Below are 25,537 nucleotides of genomic sequence, written 5' to 3' on the forward strand. Positions count from 1 at the left end.
AGATAGATAGATAGATAGATAGATAGATAGATAGATAGATAGATAGATAGATAGATATATTTGTACAGACACTTTACACAGTAAAAACACCCCCTTCCGAAAAGAAGGAATTAAGAATGACACATGATTTATTATAACTTTTCAGCATTCAAATTGAAAAAATATGGTTTTTTAAGCTTTAGCACAGCTTTAAAATGTCATGTATTTCCTTTTAATCTGAATTCCTTAACTTTGTTTATTTACTTACTTATTTTTGGAAACAATGCTCTTTCATAGCTTCTCTTTAGAAATTAAATAGAAAACGACAGATAAAAACTGAAATCAACAAAACAGTCCCACCTAAAACACAAATTTTACAAACTCTATTTTTCAAGTGATTTATAAGATAATTCTTATAAGCAAACATTTTTATTACTTCAAAACACGGCAGAGTACCGCTCCTTACCCAAAACAGAAGCCAAAATGCATCTCAATACATTAAGATGTATTCATTTCAACCAGAACAAAAACACAAGGCGCCACTTTTCCCAAATAAATATTAAAAATCCCTCAAAACATCATATTCCCAGCACATTTCTCCGATTGCTTTATGTTTCTGTTATTTTGCAACAGGGGGGGGGGATGTTGCTGATTTTGTTACTACCTGTCAATTACGACGTTGTCGTCTTCTTCGACATCTGGAATTTTCAAATTAGTTCCGAAGCCAGCATGGTTTCGAAACTTTTCTAGCCAAAATTAGTGCAATGCACTATATTTCAATAGCTTCAGCCATTTTTTTTTTCGTAGCCTCGTCCCCAAAAGTACGTCAGCCTTTTACCTTAATTAACGACGGCTGACACACGAGAATTCAAGTTCGATTCATTAGCGGTACTTTTGCAAAGTAAAAGTGGTAAATTTGATTATAGCTAGATTTCTTTCCCCGTTTTACCATTTCAGGAATTCCAATTTCTGTCATGTGTGATTTTCTCTCTTGACGGAGGCAAAAATTCTAGACGGAAAACGATTTCTTGTTTTGTTCTATTATCGAATATTACCGTATTTAAGAGGATTCTGACTTGAAGATTCTAATCATGAATTTAGTTTTGGCCCCAGAGGTGAGAAGTTTTCATAAAATTTTCTGAGAGTTATTAAAAAAAAAGGTGCTAATGGGGATAAGCATTTGAAATGCTGAATGGCAATTATTTGTTGATAGATGAAATGAAATAATTTACATATTCCATATTTGGAATTAGTTGAGAGATTGACACAAGTTAAAAAGTTCCATTTATGAATTAGTGAAACTTTCTCTTGGGGGTTGGAGCATAAAGTGTACGTTTATGATGTACGCATAGAGTTTGAAACATTTTTTGATACATAAGATTTGAAGAGTTTCATGATGTGTTACTAAGATTTATATTTGAAAATAGAAGCATAATCAGGCAAAAGATATACAGCGAAAATAGTAGTTGTAAAATGAAATTAATATTAAACAAATTGAAATTTTATTCTATACTTAAAAATTTAATCTGTTTATTAACATAATTGGAGAAAAGAAATAAAGAACTTTCAAGGAAAGGAAATAAAAAAGCGAATAGAAAAATAATTAGTTCAAAATCAACTTTTACAATTCCTTTTGCATTTTCTGATGTATTGAGTGTCCAATAAAATTTAATTTTCGTAACGGCTGCAGCCATAGTCATAGAAGTGGTGTCTAGGTATAGCAAAGTGACCTTGTGCTAGATGATGAGATACCAGTGCCGTCATCTACTGGTGAAATAATGTTATTGGGGGAGGAGTAGTATGTAAAAAAGGTGTCGAACATTGACAATTTAGTACAAGAAAGTACAGAAAGGCATAAAAATAATATTTTTGCTGAAAAAGAACAACAAAAAAAAAAGATTTATGAAAAGTTGGAATATAAAAAATAAAGGTATCTTGTGATATATTTTTTTCCTGAAATCATTTCCGAGTTTTCCTCGTTCCTTGAATTGTGCGTTTTCAAGAATTTATTTATTTTATCTTTTAAGCTCTGCTAAAATAAGGAAAGAGATTGCAATTAAACTAGAAAAAACAACTAAATTATGCCTAATTTCTGCGCTAATTCTTCGTAAAATTAACCGCGCTAGTTTGTATAAAAATAAATTTATTTTATGGATGAATTTTTATGCCCAGTTTGAAATTATTTATTTTCTTAATTGTGTATCGATTTCCATCACTGAATTACGAAATACGTTTGTTTTTAAAACAAATAGAAAACGTATTATTAGATCAATTGAATTTCAAACTTTGTCTACTAAAATAATTGTTTTATTCACGGAATATCCATTAGCAAAATGTTTTCAAGTTTTAGATAAGTTGTTTTTTTAGAAAACTTAATGATATAGTAATTTTTCAAGCTAAAAACAGAAACATATGAAATTTTTTTAGCATTTTTATTTTTTATTCTCTGTAAAATTTCGTCAAAAATGCATATTTTATCAAGAAACACTATAGATGCTAGGTCACTCTAGAAGTGAAAGAAAGTAGCATACTTAGGGACTTTTTTTATCAGCGAAACAATGGAATTTTACAAAAATTTGAAAAAAAGACACTTTATTAGAAAGCAAATAAACTGTAAAATTTAATTTTTCCTAAGTGAGGCTTTAATTTTTGAAACCTTTATTTTATTTTATTTTTGATGGGTGTGTACAATCTAACCCTCTTCATCCGCTTTTTCAAGGATGGAAAACAATTTATTTTCGATTATAAATGCAAATTCAAAACTACGTCACGTTTTTGTTTGATGTATCAATCTTTGCATGAATGATGATTCTTTTTTAAATCAAAAAAAAAAGAAAAAAGAATGATTTGTTTTTTTAAGAATTCAAGGCTGAATCAATTTTAAAAAATGGAAAAACATAGAATAAAACCAGATTTTTTTATATCAAGAATTAATCAAGGTTTTTTCTTTTAAGAAAATAAAATAAGGAATCAATCAAGGTTTTTTTTAAAAAAAAAAATCCGTTCAAATAAGTTGTTTAATCTAGTTTCGAGAAAAACGCTATTAAAAATTTCGGAATGCTAGCAATGAACTGCCAGGGGTCGCGTAAAAATTCAAAATTGAGTACTTAGTAATCGATTGGTCTAAGTCATTAAAGTACGTTTCAAATTTTTTAAAAAGGAAAACGAAAAAACGAAGCAAATAAAGAAAAGATTTCAAAAAAATTTCCTATAATCCTAGAATAGTCAATAACAATTTCCATTTTTTTTTTAGACTGCGGAAGCCTAAATAAACAACCTTCTTTTGACAGAACGCCGAATAATCTTTTATTTAGTCTTTTTTCCTTCAGTTGAATTTGCACTGCTGGAACTGAATCAGGTCTAGTTATGCAATTGTTTTTGGTGTACATTTGTAAGCTTAAAATGAATTCAGCAAGCTGAATTATGATTTTCTTTTAAATGAAAACTAAAAAACACTGCTTTAAACGTTGAAAAAGGCTATTAGGGATTATTTCTTTATAAGCAAATTTAGTTATTTCATTTTGGTTTGCGTATTTGGATGGGTAATAATGCAATATTTTATAAATTCGTGCTCTTTTCATAATCAATTCCATGCATAATTGATTTGAAAAATATGTATTCCCCCCAAAAAAGATATGTGCTATTTTTTTTACTTTAATATCACAAAAGCAAGTGAAATATAAAATAGATAACGCATTATTGATTAGATCTAAATATAATTACAAGCTTTAGAAATGTTTAAAAAAATCCTATTTATCGGGAACCCTTCACTTTCCACGGAACCCTAGGGTTCCACGGAACACCGTTTGGGAACCGCTGTTCTATAACCTCTTAATTCAAGTATTCGGCACTCTACAGACTACGCAGCTTAAAACACTAAATATTATTCTATAAATATCCATATTATTTATGTTGTTATTAAAAATTATAGTTCTAATTTTTGTTTTTTGTTTCTGCGGTATAGGTTCTACGGTTATGGTTTTTATGTTCTTTCAAGGTTTTGAATTATTTTCTCGTTTTCGGTCATAATAATTCTTGAATACGAGTTGTTTGGATAATTTGGTGAGCATATTCCTATTTATCTTGTAATAATAATAGTTCCACACGTGAACAGATTTGCTTAAATAAAACAACAATCAAAAATTTATTTATAATTTCTGTTTAGCTATGAGAAAAATCAGCCCAACTTCTAACCATAATATCGTTACGTAGAACCATAATATGATTCAAATATGCTGAAACTGTATTAATTTGCCGAAATAACCTTGTTTTGTTTCAAATTAGACCTCAGTCTCGAGTAATCAAGCTTTTGATGAATGTCGTTGAGCTTAGCGCCATATTAAATCCCATTTGTGTCTATATGGAGGAAAAAAGTATGGTTAAAACTATTAGAATATTTACCGTGCTTCCGGCTGTATTAGAAAACAAAAAAGTTCGGTAAATTTTACTGAAGCACTTTAATTGGTAAAATTAACAATAAAATATGGTTTTATAATATGTGATAAAATTTGGTAAATGTGGTAAAATTTGATAGCTTTATCATGATACCTTAGATCCTGGCATAAACCTATTTATTCAGTTAAGTTTATGCTTCAGTTTTGTATTCTTTACTAAATGTGTGGTAATTTTTATTTTATTTTATTTGGGGCTTATTTTTTTGCTGGATTTGCAGTTTATTTTTAGCTGGAAAAATTGCAGTTTATTTTAAACTATAATTTTGAAAACCATAATTTCTGGAACAATAAATTGCCAATTTAATGGCTTAATACCGCATGTTTTGGTTTTGTCCACCAGAATTATGTTTTATTATTATTATTACTACTAGAAATGTCATTACAACACAGTACGGTAATCTTATCAGAGTTTTCTTTCTCCGTGTAGCGTCTTTTTTTTAAAATGCTGTTCTTTTTTTTTTTTTTTTTTTTTTTTTTTTTTTGAAAAGAAAAATAGTGAGGGAACTAATGTTTCATTAAAGATTTAATTTGATGAAACAGAAAGATTTAATTTGATGAAACTAGATAATTTTGTCCTTTGCCCTTCCCTGATTCTATCCGTTTATAAAAAAAGAGATGCGAAATTTTACTCTTGAAAACATATTTTTAAACTAAATATAATGAACAAAGCAGAAATTCACTGAATAAATATCGATACGAAATGAAGATATATCGATATAGAAATATCGATACGAACCATGCAATTTAAAAATAAATATAATTTTTAAAAATAAATAAGCGTATCAGGATATTTTTTGGCAGCTTACGAATTGTAACTATACCGCGTTATAGAATGCAAATTGTACGAAATTTGAAAGCTCCTTTAAAAGTGCTTTTTTATAGATGGTACGAAAGCGGAGAATTTAAACTATCTCGACTTTTTAAACAAAAGTAACTCAACTAGGATACATTCCATGCTTAAATATAAATGAACTAGTTTGTTGATATTTATAAGGATCTGTTTATGAATCACTGTGTTTTGTTAGCTTTATTCTTCCTCCAGAATAAAGCTGTTACTTAGAGAAGCTAATTTGAAAATAGCTCCGTCGCTCAGTTTGCTTAATTTAATCAGAACTCTTCCACTGATTTAATTAAACAGTAAATAATAAGAAAAGTGGTGTATAATATCTTCTGTATTTATCTACTCTAAACAACTGTTTGAAAAAGTAATTAAAAAGAAGACTAAACGTTTAATGCACTGATATACATCATTGAATGATGGTACATAATTATAAATAAAGTTTTTTTTACAAATAAATAATTTGCCATTTCGTTTTTTTTTTTTTTTTTTTTTTTTTTNTTTTTTTTCCTCTTTCATTTCTGCCATTTTTTCGTTTCGAAAAATATTAAATATTTAAAGGTGAATTTATTTACCGTTAGTAGTGATAGTTCATGAGGATAATTCTTTTATCTAAAAAAAACAATTTGCCTTTTTTTTTTTTTTTTTTTTTTTGAGACAGAGTCTCACTGTGTCACCNATTTTTTTTTTTTTTCATTTCATTTCTACCATTTTTTCGTTTCGAAAAATATTAAGCATTTAGAAGTGAATTTATTTCCTATTAGTAGTGATAGTTCATGGGGATGATATTATTTATATTTGAGATCTGCTCTCACGATTTAAGTTCATTTTTTCCCCTTTTTCAAATAAATGCATTGTTTGCTTTTTTCATTACTAAACTGAAGTTTAGTACACTTATCTTGGGCATTTTCAGGTTTAGTGAAATAAAGACAACTTACATAATTCTAAATGCTATTTAAAAAGAGAATTCCTCTTAACTTTATAAGAAAAGGGGTACCGTATAAGTACCACGCAATTGAAATGTAGCATGGTACTGGCTATATTATTATGAAAATTTTTTCCTCTAAATTTCAAGTTTGAAATGGCAAGATTAAGAGAAATTAAGAAGATATAATTAGAAAAAAAGAAGAGAGAATTAGATTAAGAAAAATAGTGCTTGATAATTTTGAAAACTTCAATGGATTTTTGCTCAAAAATGTAAAGCATTCGAATTATTCAATTTGTGGTTTTGAGTAAATAATTGAAATCTACAAATTTGTTTCTTTTAAAGGTTTTGGAATTTAATTTTATTACTGTTTAAACTAACAAACACAAATTTGATTGATTTAAAAAAAAAAAATTCTTGTTTAATCCAAATTGCGCAAAAATGAAGATTTTATTAAAAAAAAAATCTAAAAACTGTTAACAGAATAGAATAAACTACCTTTCAAAAAATGCTGATTGCCGAATTGTGTTCCGATAATTTTATCGTGAAAAATTATGGAGAATCTGAAATACTGCACACCTTATATCTCAACTAACAATCGGATGACGGCATGCACTGTAAAAAATTCCGGACTACGGTAAAAGTACTGGCATACTGAGCGCATTATCCGCAAAATTCAATTTTACCGTAAAATCCATTTTTACAGTAGAATTTTATACCATAATTTTTACAATGGCATTTAATTACTTGCAGTCATTCTGTAATTGTTCAGAGTAAATATCACTGTAAAAATTAAGCTATATCAAATTTTTTGTTCTGTAACTTCACAGTAAAAATGTATTTTACGGTAAAAAGTACCGGCATTCTGAGTGCCGTTGTTTTATGCCGCAATTAAATACGGGATTTTTTATAGTGTAAAATTTTGCATGTTTCGAAATATACTGCCGAATGGAATAAATATTCACCATCAGTTTAAGTGATAAAATTAAATAAAAAAAATTTTAAGGTATGTTAGATATTTAATTGCATGCAGTCATTCTGTGATTGTTTAGAGTAAATATTACTGTGAAAATTAAGCTATATCAAATTTTTTGTTCTGTAACTTCACAGTAAAAATGGATTTTACGGTAAGAAGTACCGGCATTCTGAGTGCTTTTTATCGCAATTAAATACGGGATTTTTTATAGTGTAGAATTTTACATGTTTCGAAATATACTGTCGAATGGAATAAATATTCATCATCAGTTTAAGTGATAAAATTAAATAAAAAAAATTTTTAAGGTATGTTTAGAATTTTCCTTATCCGTCCCCACTCTTTCGACACTGCGTACTAGGGGTCAGGAAACTGACCTCACATCAGAAAGGTTATGGGTTCGCAACCCGGACAAGGTATGAATGTTCTTTCATTCTCTGTACTATCTGTCCTTACTGTGGGAGCAACGTTGGCCAACCTAATAGGGTGCCCTTGAAAGAGTGGCCAAAAAATCTGCCCTTCTACGTGTAAATTGTCGAATGTCAACCCAAGTGGGCATTGGGGGGGGGGAATCAAATTATCATTGAGATTTAAGTCATAAGAAATTTCCAACTCCAAAATGTTCGAATTTTAATATACTTATATTCAACAAAGTGAAAACAATTTAAATTTTGGGAAAGCACCATTTTTAACTCTCCCGATATTTCAGGGAATGATTCGTTGCTGCTTTATTATGTAACATAAAAATAACGAAATGAGAGTTAGCATTTCAACAATGCTACATAAACATTTCTGAAAGGTTGGAGAAAAAAAATGGCAACAAAAAGCAACGCCAAAGGATAGTAATCTAATTACACGATACTACTTTCCATCATTAATACTTCTCAGAACAGTGTTAATTAACTGACGGTGAGTATTTCAGGCTGGATATTTGACACAGTGCCGCCATTTATCAAGTAGATCTTGTATGGCCGATAAAAGGCCCAACGTTGGCCCTTTATTCAGGTGGTAATCTTGGCTGAATATGACAGAAAAGGGGCTTGGCGCCGCAGTTATTTAGAATATTATTACGTCACTTGAAGGTAGAATCAGATTGGAATAGTGCGAATGGTGTATTGCGGATATGACATGTACAATAAATCAGAGAGCAAACAGGAAATATTATTCGAAATATATAATGTAATATGCAGTCTCGTTTATTTATTAAGAGTGCAACACGTGTAACAACCTAATTATAACGTTAAAATTAATGTTGGAATGTGAATACATTTTACATTACACGCAGACGTGCTGCTTTGTTTTATTAATGACACTCGTGACACAGCACAATAATTTTGTCCTCTTATTTGTAATACAGAGAAATAAATAATAAAGCTACGAAAATAGGAATATAAATTGCTTAAAAAAACTCGATATACGTAATAAATCTATATCATATTGAGCACGTGCTTTCTGAATAAACATAAAACGATTTTGAAAAATGGAGCTCTAATTAATTGCGTAAGTATTAGAATTAAAATGTTTTGGAAAATAGAATTTTTGTTTTTCAAAAACTAATGATTTTTTTAAGAACATGATTTATTATTGTTTATTTTAGAAAATAAGAATTAAATTAATAAAAATTGTTTCAATATTGAATTTAACCGAAAGAAGACGAAGTTAGTTTCAATAATACACGTACAACATCGTTTTCTACATTACAGATATAAAATCTTACTTTCTGAATAAACATAGAACGATTTTGAAAAATGGTGTTCTAATTTATGGTAAAAGGATCATTAGCAAACTGTTTTTGACAGTAGAATTTTTGTTTTTAAAAAACGAATGATTTTTTTAAAAAATAAATCAAAAATAAATCAAAAAATTGTTTCTGTTTCCAATAAAGAATGTATCGAAAGAAAACGAAATCAATTTCAGTAATACAAGTACAACATCGTCTTCTACATTGCAGATATAAAATCTTACTTTCTGAATAAACAATGGAACATTTTGGAAAATGGCGTCCTAATTAATTGTATAAGGAAAAGAAACAAACAGTTTATGACAATAGCTTTTTTTGTTTTTAAAAAACGAAGAATTTTTTTTTAAAAAAAATTACTATTATTCATTTTAAAAAATAAAAATTGAGAAGAAGATATTTTGTTGTACCATAATAAATATACCGAATAAGTTTTAAAAAAACGAAGTCACTTTTAATAATTGAAGCTCAACATCGTCTTCTACATGACACATATAAAATCTCACGGCATAAATAACCGCAGAACGATTCGCAAATAGGGCGTTCTAATTAATTGCATCGGAAACAAATTTTTTGGCAATAACATTTTTGATTTTAAAAAAACTAAATATATTTTTCAAAAATGAGCTCTTATTATTTATTTTTTTAATTTAATGAAAAAGAAACTATTTTGCAATAAGTATACCAAAGAAATTAAAGAAAGCGAAGTCAATTTTAACTTCTTCAGGACGGGCGAGTCAGAAATGCATTTGTACGGAATCAAAATCAGGATGGAAAAAAATATAAAGTGGTAGCTGAATTGTAGGCATGGCTCAATTGACAGACCTATTTTGCTTTCACTTTAATCGATGTTAGTCTAATCACATTTCTTATCAATGTTATTTCAAAGTGTAACTATATCATTCTTATTTTGAACTAAGTATAGTGCAGCTTTCAGGAGAACTCCTCCAGACATCAGTCTAGCGTCGTGGCGGGTACCATGGTTACGAGGGAAAGTCACTTCAAATAGGGGTGTAGGGTGAATAGTTTTGTCTTGGTCTTTGCATAGGTCAGCGTGAGTAAACCAATCGAGAACCGTCATTTCTTCATTTCACCCCCATTAGAAATATGTTCTCACTTGTAACTGTATCCACAAATAAACAGCTGAAGAAGTTTGGCTACCACTTTTATATTTTTTATCCTGATAAATAGCAATTTAGCAATGTTTTCTCTAGAACGTTTCATTTTGTCACTGATACGTGACACTTTGAGCGAAAGGGTCAATAATACAAGTATAACATCATTTTCTAATACATTTCACTCATAAAATCGTACTTTCTGAATTACCATAGAATGATTTAGAAAAATGGCTCTTTTATAAATTTCATAAGGATAAGGATTATAAATTTCATAAGGTATTTTTGAAAATTATATTTTCCTTTTATTAAAAAACTGAGAATTTTTAAGAAACAAGTTATTAATACTATTTTTAAAAAAAACTTTTATAAATATACCAAAGAAGAAAACGAGGTCAATTGAATGATACAAATGCTGCATCGTCTTCTCATACATTTCACATATAAAATTGTATTCTCTAAACAACCAAAATCTATTTTGATAAATGGCTTTTTAGTTAATTGCTTAAAGATCAGAAGCAATCCGTTTTTGAAAATATCATTTTTTTCTTCAAAAAAACCAAGCATATATATATATAAAAAAAGATTTGTTATTATTTATTAGTTTTTAATAGAAAAAACCTTATTTTCCTACATTAACTATAACTATAAAACGAAAAAAAAACTAGGTCAACTTTAATGATACAAGTACAACATTGTTTTCTACATAACACATATGAAGTCTTACTTTCTGAATAACCATAGAACGAAAAATGGCGTACTAATTAATTGCATTAGGATCAGAAATAATCCGATCAAGTTCAGTTCTCTTTTAAGAGCAAGTCAATATGTATTGCTCGAAAAAGAAAACATTTATGATCGATTGTTGTTCTTTTAAAAGTGATTACGTTTAAGTCGCTAAGAATAATAATTTACCTCATGCAATGCACCTGCCAGGATATAGCCAGTTATAACGGAAACAATTTATGTTTACGAGAATAAAAATAAAACACATTTATAATTTATTGTGGTGACTGATGATTTATGAATGCATCCCTTTTTCTTTCCAGCATGTCTTTTACTGATCGGATTATACAGCCGATAGATAAAAGAGTTTCTTCTTCAATATTTCTCTTTTCATATTTTTATTAAACATTCATATTGCGTGAATTTTGCCAGCAACTTTTTTACCAATATCAATGTAGTGCACAAATTTATACAGCCATAATAAATTAAATGCTAAATTATTGAGCAAAAATTAAAATTAAATTGAATTTTCCCAAACAACGGCACAATAAAAATATTGTTCAAGAACATCACTCAGAATGCTAATTGGTCTGAGTTAAATTAAATCTTCGCAATATTTTGTGTGGTATAATAGTGTGGTTTTCCCTGCATTATAACGATAGTTTAAGATACTTCTGTATCCATCGTTATTACATTATTTCCCCACGTCATTCAAGTTATAGCTATGTATCGTGATAACTATCTTTATATCTTCTTCCCACGTCATTTAAGTTAAGCAATATATCTTTAACTATCGTTATAATATCCTCTATCCACGCCATTTCAGTAAGGCAATATAATTATGTATCGTAAACTATCTTTATACCATCTTCCCACGTCATTTACGTTAGGCAATTTAGCAATATATCGTGAACTATCGTTATAATATCCTCTATCCACGTCATTTAGGTTAGGCAATATAAAATATGTATCGTAAACTATCTTTATATCCATTTAAGTTAGTCATCTTCCCACGTCATTTAAGTTAGGCAATTTAGCAATATATCGTTAACTATCGTTATAATATCCTCTATCCACGTCATTTAGGTTAGGAAATATAAATATGTATCGTGAACCATTGCTATTATACATTTTCCCTCATCATTTAAGTTGTAGCTATGCATTGTGAACTATCGTTATTATTTATATACCATAATAATGTTATTTCAAAAAGTATTTTCACAATATATTGTGAAGGCCATGTCTTACAACAAAAGTCAAACTCACGATAATTATCGACCGGATAAGATCGTGATTATCATCTACAACGATGGATAACGAATAGAATGTCATAAAATTTCACGTCAAAAGTAAAGATCGAATATGAAAAATACGGGGCTAGTATCAATAATGATATTTATCGACAACGACTATTGCCTGCGATAATATAAGAAGTAAAATTGATTACTCTAATTTTCAAATATGGTATCATTGAGATGGTTAATAAATTTCATTTCTATAGAGGGAAATATTGATTAATTTAAAAATAACGTAATTCAATGAAATCAGGAAAATATCGTTATTTATTGTAAGATATCGTTGCTTCCTGATAATGTAACAATTCATTCAAATTGGAATATTGCCCTGCACTACTCGTTAACTACACTGTAAAAAATTCTGAATCAAATTAAGGTTTAAAGTACCGGCACTTTGGGTGCATCATCCGTAAAATCCACTTTTATCGTGAAATATTATACCGTAATTTTTACAGTAATATTTATTTAATGAAAATGACTCAGTGATTTTATGGTAGTTATTATTGAAAAATTGCGGCGTATCAGATTTTTTGTTCCGCAACATGCTCCGGTAAAAAGGATTTTGAGAGTAAAAGTACCGGCACTCAGGATACTGTGCTGGTACTTTTCTCCAGAATTTTTTACAGTTCAAGATACTTTTTTAAAATATCGTTTTTCGATTTATTTTCCTAAACAAGTTTTGATGGTAATTCATCAGCACATTTCGTTTAAAAGAAAGGCGGGAAAAGGAAGGCTTCGCTTTATTAAATTGGAAGAAATAGTATTTTCAGAGTATTGTATTCGTTTTTTACAATGCTTCTTGCAATACGTTCTTAATAAAAAGATTATCTACTTGTACCCATAAAAATAAAAATTTATTTTTCGTCGAAATATAATTAAGGACATACCCAGACTACCTTTCCGATAGAAATCTCCTTCAATATTTCAGAAAGATTTTGTTTACTGTAACTATTTATATCAGAACAGTGAAATCGATGGTTCTGGACAAATTCTTGTCTTTCTTCACAGCTTTACTCCCACTTCACTGAAATTTCCCCTAAATCTCAGGAAAATATCAATATATTAAATAATTAATAATTTAAAATTATGTGTTTCTATTTTTTTTCTTCTTCCATCCACGATAAAAGTAAAAGGCACTTTGTTTAAAATTACATTTTGTATTAAAACAGTTAAAAGAGTTTTAAAAATATATATTTGTACAAAATATTGAAATTGTGCGAGAAAATTATAAGAAAAAAACTACAGATCCATATCTCGCGCGTAAACTTTCATGTACGTAAACTACTTATGTCAAAAAATTATTTAGTGAACATTTATCAACTAGGAAACTGTTACAAACGATACATTATATAGTATATACAATATGTTAATACACACGCATTTTTATAAGTTTGAGCGAAAAAGATTCTCCCCGGCGGGGAATCGAACCCCGGTCTCCCGCGTGACAGGCGGGGATACTGACCACTATACTACCGAGGACGACAATGCAAACCAAATATTTAACTCATATTTAAGTTTCTACATGATTATTTAAAATACTTGTACCTTTGAATGCTGTTTATCTTTAGCACAATGAAAATTAATATAAAAGATAATAAAATAAGAGACTACTTATCATTAAATTTCGAATTAGAAAATGATAACCGTGTAATACTTAAATAAAGAAATGTAAAGATAATTTTTTTCCTTTATAAAAGAAACAATCCATGCCTTCTAAAAAAATATCGCCATCAATTTTTATTTAATAAAAACATTTCTGCCATTTTTAGTACCTCGAAAAAGAAGTCAACATTCGCTCGTTTCTAAATAACGAAAAGTAATTTCTAAAATATGTTCTCAATTTTGGTAGTTCATTTTTATTAATTCTTTGTAAATATAAATAATGAATTTAAAGATCGTTCAAATGTTTTTTCGCTAAGTAAATATCAGCATATTTTAGGAAAAATGTTTCATATTTGAATCTTTGGAGTTTTCAAAATTCTTTTTTTTTTTCCTTTCTTGAATTTATTTATTGATTTTTATTATTTATTTAAGACTAAAGAATTTTTAAATGTTAGTAATATGTCTTTTAAAAAATGAATAATTAAATATTTAATTTAAAAAAAAGAAGAAAAAAAAACTCCTTGCTTTTACTAATTGAATAATCGCAGCAGCAGAAAACCTCCCACACGGCAGCTGGCTCACCTCCCAATGAGGTGACCCAGATTCGAATTCCAGCGGTGGCTGGTTGATACGAGTTCTGCTCCCGGCTTGCATCGATCACAGTGCTGACGTAAAATATCCTCAGTGGTAGACGGATCATGAGTCAGAATTCTCTTGACATCGGTCTAACCATGGGCCGTTTTCAGGGTTTTTCCTTTCCATGTAACGCAAATGCGGGTTAGTCACATTAACAAGTCTTTCACGAAGGCTAGTTTGTCCCAATGAGTGATCGAGGAGTTTCATTGTCTTCTGGGTTGAGTTCGAAATTACAAGGTTACGGAGTTGAGCACTAATGGTTGTAAAATCTGAATTGGGTCAGCGGTTTAGCGCTGGTTGTAAAATAAAAAATAAAAAAAATGTGGGGTGCAATTGCTGGGTATTTTTTTCAAACATCTTTTATATTGTTTCGAATAAGAATAAGAGAATTTTTCGAATAAAAATAAGAAAATAATAAAAAATTAGAATAAAAAGTAGAGAATTTTTTTCCCCTGTTACTTGATTACAGGCCAAACTGTAAAAGGATTTATTCCACTGTTTTAGTTACATTGTATAAAATTCGATCTTAAATGCTTTTCTCTAGCAATTTGTAATGTGCTTGTTATATACTTTAATCGCAATAATTCAATCATCCAATGCCTTCATTGAAGTAAAGTATCATAAGTGATATTTCTGACCAATGATCATTATAGAAAGATAAACAATTGTAGCACCGCAAATTTGTGTTTGTATTTTATTTATTTATTTTTTTACGTAAAATTGGTGTTGCTAACTTTTTCCTCTTATTATTTATGATTCACAATTGGTTATTGAACTTTTCAAAATTTTTATGATTTTTGAACATTTATTAATCGTCTTAAAAATACAAATTAATGCCAGTACTCATTTTTCTAATGTTAAATCCACTATTAGTGTTTTGGAAAAATAAATAAAAAATTCTCCCCGGCGGGGAATCGAACTCCGGTCTCCCGCGTGACAGGCGGGGATACTGACCACTATACTACCGAGGACGACAACTTGAAGCGAATATTTAACGCTACGCCTAATTATTAAAAATATTTATACCTTTGAATGCTGTTATCCTTAGCACAATAAAAATTATAATAAAAGATAGTAAAATAAGAGACTACTTATCACTATGTTTCACATTAAAATATGATAAATGCGTAATTCTATTTTTCGTATGTTTAAGTAAAGAAATTTAAAGATAATTTTTTTCTTTTATAAAAGATTAAGTCCATCCTTCTGAAAATATATCGCCATCAATTATTATTTAATAAAACATTTCTGCCAGTTTTAGAACCTCGTAGAAGAAGTCAACCGTTGCTCGTTACTGAATAACAAAAAGTAATTTATAAAATATGTTCTCTATTTTGGTAGTTCATTTTTATTTAATCTTTGTAAATAAAAGTAATGATTACTATTTACCCTACACAACGATATCATTTGTCAATTTTTGTAAATACATAAAATATTATTCGGTCGCTGTATCTTGCGTGATTGCTAATGAATATGAGTTAGTTGCGCATAATTTAAAGATCATTTAAATGTTTTCTTGCTATGTAAATATCAACATATCGTAAGAAAAGAAGTTTTATATTTAAGTCTTCGGAGTTTTCAAAATAATTTTTCTTTTTCTTTTCTTTTTTTCCTTTCTTCAATTTATTTCCTGATTTTTTTATTTATTTAAGACTAAAAAATTTTAGGGATTAATATCGTGTTTTAAAAAATGAGCAATTAAATATTTAATTACAAAAAAAGAAAAAAAAAACACTCTTTGCTTTCACTAATTGAATAATCCCAGCAGCAGAAAACCTCCAACACGGCAGCTGGCTCTGAAGATTATTTTTCATTTAAATTTAGTTTCATTTTTAAACAGAAAACTAAACTAATGGGGGTGAAGCGATGGCTCAGGAGATAGAGCGTTCACCTCCCAAAGAAATGATCCAGATTCGAATTCCAGTGGTGACTGGTTGACACGAGTTCTGCTCCCTGCTCGCACCGATCGCAGTGCTGACGTAAAATATCCTCAGTGATATATATCATGAGTCAGAATTGTCTTGCCATCGGACGAACTGTGGGAGGGTTTCGGAGGTTTTCCTCTCCATGTAACGCAAAGGCGGGTTACATTAACAAATCCTCCACGAAGGCTAGATTGACCCAATGATGATCCAGGTCGGAGATTCAGAGCCAGTTGTAAAATAAAATAAAGCATATGCTGGGTATTTTTTTAAACCAACTTTTAACTTGTTTCGAATAAGAATAAGTGAATTTTTATAAGAGAATTTTTCGAATAAAAGTAAGAGGATAAGAAATTAGAATAAAAAGCAGAGAATTTTTTTCATCTGTTACTTGATTACAGGCCGAACTGTAAAAGGATTTATTCCATTGTTTTAGTAGCATTGTATAAAATTCAATCTTAAATTTAAATATTCATAACCATAACAGCTCTGATAATGTTCACATACCAATAATAGACCTCTACAAATGTTAAATGCATTTTTATCGAAACTGATTTTTTTCCCCCAACTCTGGAGTTATGACATTATTCTACGAATTTAAATTGAGCTTATACTTTAATCTACTTAAAAGGGGCATTAATTTATCGGGTAAATTTTTTCTCCAACAACTTGTAATGCTTTTGTTATATACTTTAATCGCAATGATTCAATCATCAATGCTTTCACTGAAGTAACGGATCATAAATAATGTTAAGAACCAATGATGATTACAGAAAGGGAAACATTTGTAGCACCACAAATTTGTATTTCTTTTTCTTTTTTTTTAAACATGAAATTGGCGTTGCTGTTGTTAACTTTTTCCTTTTACTATTTATTATTCAATAGAGGTTTTTAAACTTCTCAAAATTTTTATGATTTCTGAGCATTTATTCATCGTTTTAAAAAAAAATACAAATTAATGCCAGTATACATATTTTTCTAATGTTAAACCCACTATTAGTGTTTTGGAAAAATAATAAAAATTCTCCCCGGCGGGGAATCGAACCCCGGTCTCCCGCGTGACAGGCGGGGATACTGACCACTATACTACCGAGGACACGTTCATCGATAGAATAACAAGGAAAAGATTAAAAAGGAAAAAAAAAAAGCACTTTTATCTAACATTTTTATCAGTTAAAAAAGTAGGAAGATAAGGTTTATGCATAGTTTAGTGCTTGAGATTGATAAAACAGGTTCAGCATCTACTACAAAGTGGCAATGGTCGGATATAGTGCCGACCACTGTACTAAAAAAAAAGTTTACTTAAAGTTAAAGTGTACTTAGTAGTCGCTACTTTTTTTCGCAGTTCGTAGTGAAGTGTGCTGATATAAATAAACAAAAAATAGTTTGCAACGATTCCTGGCAACCACTTTTAACGTTAGTTTAGAAAAGAAACGTGATTCTAACGCAACTAAACTAATTTTTTTGAATTGGATGGGTAGAAATTTTCAAGGGATCCGTTAATGGACGCCATGAAAATGACCCTATGGCAGCACCTGAGCGTTAATAGAATTTACGTATTTAAAATCACGTATAACTAATCTATAAACTAGCCATTACGAATAATAGGTCACACTTTCTCATGCTAATGCACACTCGTGAAACACTAATGTTATTTCAAAGAAAGGGAAGGTATTTTGGATGTACTTTTTTTCTTAGAGGAAATAAAAGAGCATTAAACAATTAAAAAATTACAAGTATTCGATAATTTCGCATTTCTTAAATTAAATATTCGTTGTCAAAAAATGTATAAAAAGTTAAAGATCAAATGAACAAATTAAAAAAAAAATGTTTTGGAATAACAAACTGGGCGCATGTAAACGTGAATAAATATTTCGTAATTATTCCCTTATGTAAGCCCATATCTTATTCAAAACCATTTTGGACATAGGCGTAAATTAAAATTTTGAACAAAGTCCGTCTCCTTTAAGTAATGAAGTAGTTACTAAATTCCAAAGTAGTTCGTAATCATTACATTTTTAAAAAAGTAGCTGTGGTTCACTACATTTGTAAAAAAGTAGTTGTCTTTACAGTAAACTACAAAAATAATGTAGTTGTTCTGACCACAAAAAGTAGGTATCTGTAATGTTAATTACTTGCGGTGTTCTCGGTAGTATAGTGGTCAGTATCATTCCCCCCCTGTCAAGCGGAAATTTAAATTGCTTAAAATGTGTCCACCGGCACATTTAAAAATGTGTCCACTTTCACGGCAGTATTGCTCTGATTGCTTGGCCGAACTCTTTTTTCAGATTACTTAAAAAGATTTATGTTTAATGCTTATAATATGGTAAATAATAAAATCAAAATTTTTAAATACAGCGTTTTTCAAGCAGACCAAAAAGGAGAAAATAATTTAATTTTTGTGACAGCTAAAACGAAACACCTGAGGCACATCACCTTCGAAAGTCGCGTATTTTTAGATGGCTTTTTTAAGTATATTACGAAAGTGGTGGGCCGTACATTCTTCGTTTAACAAAAAAGAAAAATCCCAGAAAATAATTACCGGGAAAAAGAGCACCGGAATAAAGAGCACCGAAAAATAACAGCTCGTAAGTATTATCAATGCAGTTAAATATGTTATATATTTAATTATATTAACAAAAATCTAATATAATTAAATACTCATTTGAGTGAAATTTGTTATATTTTAAAAAATAATTAATATTAATTAAGAATTAATTTAAAGTTTACGAAAAGGATTCTTAAAGAGTTCCAAAATTATTCCAAATTTCAATAATTGCACTTATTGCGATATTGAAATAATAATGTAAACTAAAGCTTTTTAGCTAGTTGTTTTTCAAAAAATTGTATTGAATTGTAATATTTCATTGTTTTAAATTTATTTAAAGACTAAAAGATCCTGAGATATTCTGGTTAATGGCTTTATTTGATACTTTATTTGTAATACTGCTATTGTATATTATATAATTACTTTAAAATATATGAAGTATTGAAAGTTATTTTCAATCTACTTCAAAATTACAATAATTAACTTTTTTTTAAAAAAATATGCAAATGATGTTAGAATACTTATTGAATGTCATTCAATTTGGCTTCAAAATTCCAAATGGAATCGGAAGTTAAATTTAAATAATAGTTAATGAGGAGCTTTTTTTTCATGTGCTCTAATAATCGGTTCTTTTTTAATGGTGCTTTTTTAGGCCTTTTTTCCAGTGCTCTTTTGTGTATTTTTTTTCCTTGATTCATATTCTTCTTTAAATCTATTTTGTCCTTCTAATTACTTTAAAAACATGATTTATTTAAATTCTTTACTTAATTTGTTTTTCTTTTAGCTTTTTTCCGTCTGATCGTTCGTTTATGTCGGACATTTATTACTTTAAATATTTATGTTCTATATAAGTAATAAATCATGTTTTGAACGGATGTCTGTTTGTGGAATGGAATGGCTTGACATAGCATGAATGTAATAGAAATTTTTTTAAAGATTTACTCATTTGAACAATTCGATGACAGTTTTTTGAGCAAGCGGCAATATGCATTTTTTAAATCATTTTATATTTGCATTTGCAAGTTGTATTTTTTACTCATTATCAATATTTTATTTATTTTTTAGGTTTTCATTCAAACTATTTTAGAAGTAATTGGTCTACTAAATTTATTTATATACATTTTAAACTAATTTCAACGGAGAATAAAATACGAATCGAGAACTGGGGAAAAATTTATGTTAAAAAAACATAATAATTCTGCAACTTTCCAACAGAAAATTTCTGTTCTCTAAAACTACATAAATCTTTAGCCTTATAAAAATTTACGGTGTATTTGAGGATGTTTTGAGGTGTCTAGGTTGGTTTAAGGTTTATTTGAAATTGATTTCATAAACAACCTTAAAAGATCAACCTCTCAAGGTGTATGAAGTTGTTTTATTCTCACTTGAAGTTGCTTTGAGATTGTTGGAAATCTACTTTAGAGCAACTATTATTTTTGCGGTGTACATGCTATTTTTTCTACACATCAAGCGAATAAGTATATTTGAGGTATGAATAATTTCTTCCAATTGCTGAGCATATGAGGAGGATTTTATGAGGTATAAGTGTGGTAAGTGAATTATTAATGAGGCTAATTTTGGTGCAAAACATATCCTCTGTTTCTACCTCTGCCTTTTTTTACAACTGTCAACCTCAAAAACACCCTACTTTTTGTAAGGGTTGTTAAACTGCATCATAATCTGCTAAAAGATATATTTCTTCTGTTAACGAATAAACTCTGCAACCATTGTTTTAAATATGAATAGATAACAGAACAGATAACAGATGCAGATCGGTTTGTATGTTAGTCAATGAGTTGGTTTCATTTTAAGAAGGTATGAACTTATTGATGGAAAAATTTTACGACGATTTTTTCACACAGGATGATTTTCGATATCATGGAAAAAACACGCAAAAATTGGAATACTTGAAAAAAAAACTAATAAAAAATTTATAAATCTGTTTCACTTTGCAAACCAGAGAGTGTACAGATATTTTCATGCCGAACTTCTCTGAACTACGGAAAATATCTAGTGTAGTGCATACAGATATTTTCCGTAGTATTTTGTTACAAGACATTTCTGTCAACCTATTTCTTCCGTAGCATACGGATTATCTCTGGCAACTTAACTGCCGAAAATTTTTCGCAATTTATCTTATTAAAAAAAGAAAGAAAAAAAAAACCTCTTCTGAGTTTTTTTTTCTAGTCTTATACAGTATATAATGTGAGCACTTTATGATTATGACAGTGTTTTAAGTTAAGGTTTGTCATGCAAATATTTACTTCGAAGTCATGAAAATTAGTAACAATAACGCTTGAATTGAAAACTTTTTCACAAAAATTTGGATACGAAATTTGAATATCAAAGTTAAATAAGTAAAAAAAAAAATGCATTTCTTAAAATGATGGACGATCTATTAAAAACGAACAAAAGAATGGCTCTTACAAAGTTCGAAAAAATCGAACGATTATTAACCTCACTTGAAGAAAAAAAGTTAACACAGGAAGTTATTTTCTCTTTTGAAAGAGTAAACAAGAGAGGGGGTGAAGAACTTCTCGTTTTTTCTTTTCCTTCAGTGTTTCTTGGCTGCCCTGCTCTTCAACTTCAATTATCCTTGAAAAGGGCGACCGTTGGCTTTTAAAAGGGTAAAAGGGATATTTTTCAAGGCCGTTTTCTTATTACGGGGGTAAAAGGATGCAAAAAGGGCCGTTGAACTTTGGACCCCTATTTTACCCTCCGACACCCCTCGACATCCCGGGAGCAGGGGGTAGTTTCGGGCAAGTTCAAATTTTTAGAGAGGGGGAATTAGACAGATATGAGCTCCTCACTCAATGAAAGGATATTTTTATTTTTTGGTGGAAATAAAAAGATAAAATTTGTAATTCTGTTCGTGAGTACAAATTTCTTTTATTTTCGAATGAATTATTTTCATAAAATTATACCAATTGTAATTATTATAGTATATTGCATATTTGTAATTGGTATAGGTAATGACTGTACTTGGTATAATGCAATTATTACTCTCAAAATGAGTAATAATTGTACTATTTTGTCAGAAAGTCTAATTTATTATTTTCGAATGAATGATTTTCAAATTATAACAATTGTAATTGTTATAATATATTGAATGTTTGTAATAAGCATGGTTTATAACTTGTCACAATGTAATTATCATTCTCAGAATATATATTGCAGTACAATTTTGACAGAAAGCGCAATATTAAATTTTTTGATTAATGATTTTTTATTAAATTATAGTGATGTAATTTTTATAATATAGTATAAATTTGTAATTGGCATAGTTTATGCCTTTACTTGTTATAATACAATTATTTTTCACGAAATGGATAATAATAGTACTATTTTTAAAGAAAATACAATTTTTAGTTTTCCAAAAAATGATTTTCGTGAAGTTATAGTAGTGTAATTTTTATATTTGTAATTGGCATAGTTTATGGTCGTACTTGTGATAATAAAACTATTGTACTTAAACTAGACAATGATGTCGCAATTTTTAAAGAAAGTGCAGTTTTTAATTTTTAAGTAAATAATTTCGATTAAATTTCTTTACATCATATATAAATTATTTTACCTTAAAATGATATTATTATATTAAAAAGTAATCATTCTAATTTTGGTTTGAATGCAATAGCACAACAAACAAAAAATATATATATTCAAAAAATAAATTTGGTTTTAGTTTAATTTTAATAGTTTTAAGAATAATTTTAATGTTTTAACAAATATCAATTGTTTAACCTCAAATTGTTATTATTTATATTAATTACTAAGTAGTCATTTTAATTTTTGTGATATGTTTGACTTAAATGATAAACTGGGTGATTTCTTTTATACATAATGTCTGAACCTAAAGTTAGTTATAATAACTCTTTTTAAATATCTTGTAAATAACTTTTATTAAATTGTAATAACTTAAATTTAAGTATTATAAAATCTAATCATTTTAGAGTTAGTTTTTTTGCCTAGATTATATCTTAAATTGATATGTTATTATTGTCACCAATAATACTAAGATTTATGTTCTAATTTTTAAGACAGTTAAGCTATTTTATTCAAAAATTTATTAATAGATGAAATAGCTTAATTGTTTTAAATTATAGCTTTTTATAAGTATTAAATTTAAAATTTTGAACATGTTATATTTTTAATTTTTTATCAAAATTTCTCTCGTTCAATTATGAAGTGATAGAATAAGTAATCTTAAATATACAATAGTCAGTAATTATACAATAATTTTTATTTTTAATAAGGCAGTTAAGCTATTTTACTTATAAATTTATTCATAAATTAAATAACTTAATTGTTTTATTTTATAGTTTTTCACGAATAATAAATCTTAAATCTGCAACATGTAATACTTTTAATTTTTAATCATAATTGTTCTAATTCAATTATGAAAGAATGAAATAAGCTATCAGAAGTAAATAATAAATGACACAATAAATGATGCTTAAAGTAAGTAATTGTAATGAACTTCATTTTGTAATAATAAGTGTATAGATAATAAGTGTTTAGTGTATTAACTACAGTGCATAACTACAGTGTACTAATAAGTGTATTAACTACATAATTTGTAAATGAACAAAATTTTTTTTACAAAGCTCTAAATAAGTTTTTCGCAGTGAGAAATATATTTATTTAAATTATTCCTAAGAAGCAATGCTTATATTATTTGTAATAACATGCATTAATTTTTTTATTAAGTAGCAGTAAATGCTAATAATTTTTAAATTTATTTCAAATACAGTTACAGTGTTTACCCACTGCACGAAAACAAAATGGTTTTATAAGGTGAGCCCAGTTGACACGGATAGAATTATGGTTGTTTCACCGTATCAAGAAAAAGATAATCTAACTCTTTTTCTTAAACTTAACAGTTTGAATATCATTTTTTAATGGTTATTTGACTGCTTTGATTGAATACAGTAAAATAACATCTAAATAAATTGCTATTCAACCATTAACCATTTTTCCAACAGTGTATCTGAAAAATTATTATAAGGATGGACTACTTTAATCCTTTTTATTTGTTACAATAATAACGCGTTTCGTTACATTAGTGTTTTGGATGTGCATCAAAACACTAGATTTTTTTTCCTAAAAATCTTACACGTGGTAGAATATAACTTATAAATTGCTGCTATTTTTTAAGGATTTAAACAAACGTCCGAATTAAACTTGAGAGTCTTATTTTTATTTTGTAAACATCTAGACCAGCGTTTTCCAAATTTTTGCGGCTACGGAACCCTAAATGATAGAGCATCTTTTGGCGCCATCCCAAATAAAATTTATCAGCAGCTGAGCATATGCTAACCAAAGAAAGACGACTAATTATTTTGATAGTAATTATTGTGAAGAAGGAAAATTTTTTCAATAAATGTTTTATCACTAAAACTCTTAAAATAATAGGTTTTATGTTAAACAGCTGAATTCGCATGTTTTCGAAAAAGAACTCACATAAAGGTCGAGAATGCTTATCAACGAAACATAAACTCATCGTTTTTGAATTCGCTCATTTTATTTTGAATTGAAAAGTTCAACAAGAAATATTAATGTAATTTTTTTTCGAAAAAAAAAATTTTTTTTGCTAATATTTTGCTTAAATTTATAAATGTAACCAAAATACAGCAAACATCATAGTTTATTGTTTAAATATGAATATAATTACAGATTTTAAAACTCACTAATGATTTTAAAAAAAACTTGAACTCTCGGAATCCCCGTGATCCCTCCACGGAACTTTAGGGTTCCAGACACTACCCCCCCCCCCCAAAAAAAAAACTTTCCGATTTTAAATTGACTCAGTTAACATAAAGTTCCCAAATCGACTATTTTGATTTTTAAAAAAATTATGTTCTTAAGTTATTTATATAGAACCTTTTTAGTAATTTATGTTACTTTCTGTAACTAAACAAAATTATAAATATGTTAAAAAAAATTATTTTTCCTTTGAATTAACAGCGAGACTAATTAGAGCATAGAATTTGATATAATTGTACACATCATTATGTGATCAAAATTTGTTTTAATCAGATTTATTCTTTAGTAAATCGTTATTGTAGTGGATAATATTGAGCTGATATTCCAACATAAGAGAAAATTTAAATTAAGAAAAGAAAAAAAGAAAAAACATCTTCTTAAACAATAATGAAGACCTTTATCTCTGTCAGTCGTTATTTCCAGTGGTCGATATGTGAAGGGTTAAAATTCCCATGCAATCGGGCCAACCCTAAGAGGTTTTCGTGATTTTCTATTTATAACTCAAACATGGGTTAATTTCACTTAAAAAAGGTGAGTTTGTCCCAATACTCGACCTGTAAATTCCTTTGTCTTTTGGATTGGGTTCAAAATGAATATGCTGAAGAATTGCACACTTATGCAAATATTGATTGCCTCATATCACTACCAAAATTAGATAGAATGTCAGAGAACTTTAGCAAAAGGCAAACGAATTTTTGAGTTTTAATTGTACAGTTCTTGTTAATTTAAGTTAAGTTTGAATGAAAATGAAACAATTCCACCTTTATTCCGTAGATTTTTAAATTAGGAAAGGGTAAATTATACTGCCCGAACGTGTCTACCCCTTCATCCCCTTCCAAATTTCACCTGCTATTTACATTTTTAATTTCAAGTTTCATTAGCATCAGATGAAAATCGCAATGACTCCCATATAAAACGATTCTGAGTTTTAAAATAAATTTCTTTCTGTGTGTGGCAACAAATTCAGTTAATTCCAACTTCGAACTTTCTGTTCTTCTATTGACGTGTGGGTTTTAATGAAAT

At 28.5% G+C, this 25,537-nt stretch overlaps 1 long non-coding RNA gene and 3 other non-coding genes across 5 annotated transcripts in view; 1 reads left to right on the forward strand and 3 right to left on the reverse strand.

Moving 5' to 3' along the window:
* Positions 1–25,537, forward strand: part of LOC107452896 (uncharacterized) — a 120,478-nt gene that overhangs the window by 79,697 nt on the left and 15,244 nt on the right. For both annotated transcript variants that reach the window (XR_011636471.1, XR_011636472.1), the window contains one exon: positions 3,944–4,041. This is a non-coding gene — a long non-coding RNA (uncharacterized lncRNA). The remainder of the gene's footprint in view (positions 1–3,943; positions 4,042–25,537) is intronic.
* On the reverse strand, positions 13,451–13,522 carry TRNAD-GUC (transfer RNA aspartic acid (anticodon GUC)). Its single transcript has one exon. It is a non-coding gene; the product is annotated as a tRNA-Asp (tRNA).
* On the reverse strand, positions 15,181–15,252 carry TRNAD-GUC (transfer RNA aspartic acid (anticodon GUC)). Its single transcript has one exon. It is a non-coding gene; the product is annotated as a tRNA-Asp (tRNA).
* On the reverse strand, positions 17,228–17,299 carry TRNAD-GUC (transfer RNA aspartic acid (anticodon GUC)). Its single transcript has one exon. It is a non-coding gene; the product is annotated as a tRNA-Asp (tRNA).

This window comes from Parasteatoda tepidariorum, chromosome 3 (assembly GCF_043381705.1).
Source record: "Parasteatoda tepidariorum isolate YZ-2023 chromosome 3, CAS_Ptep_4.0, whole genome shotgun sequence".
In the NCBI taxonomy this organism is placed as follows: Eukaryota; Metazoa; Arthropoda; class Arachnida; order Araneae; family Theridiidae; genus Parasteatoda; species Parasteatoda tepidariorum.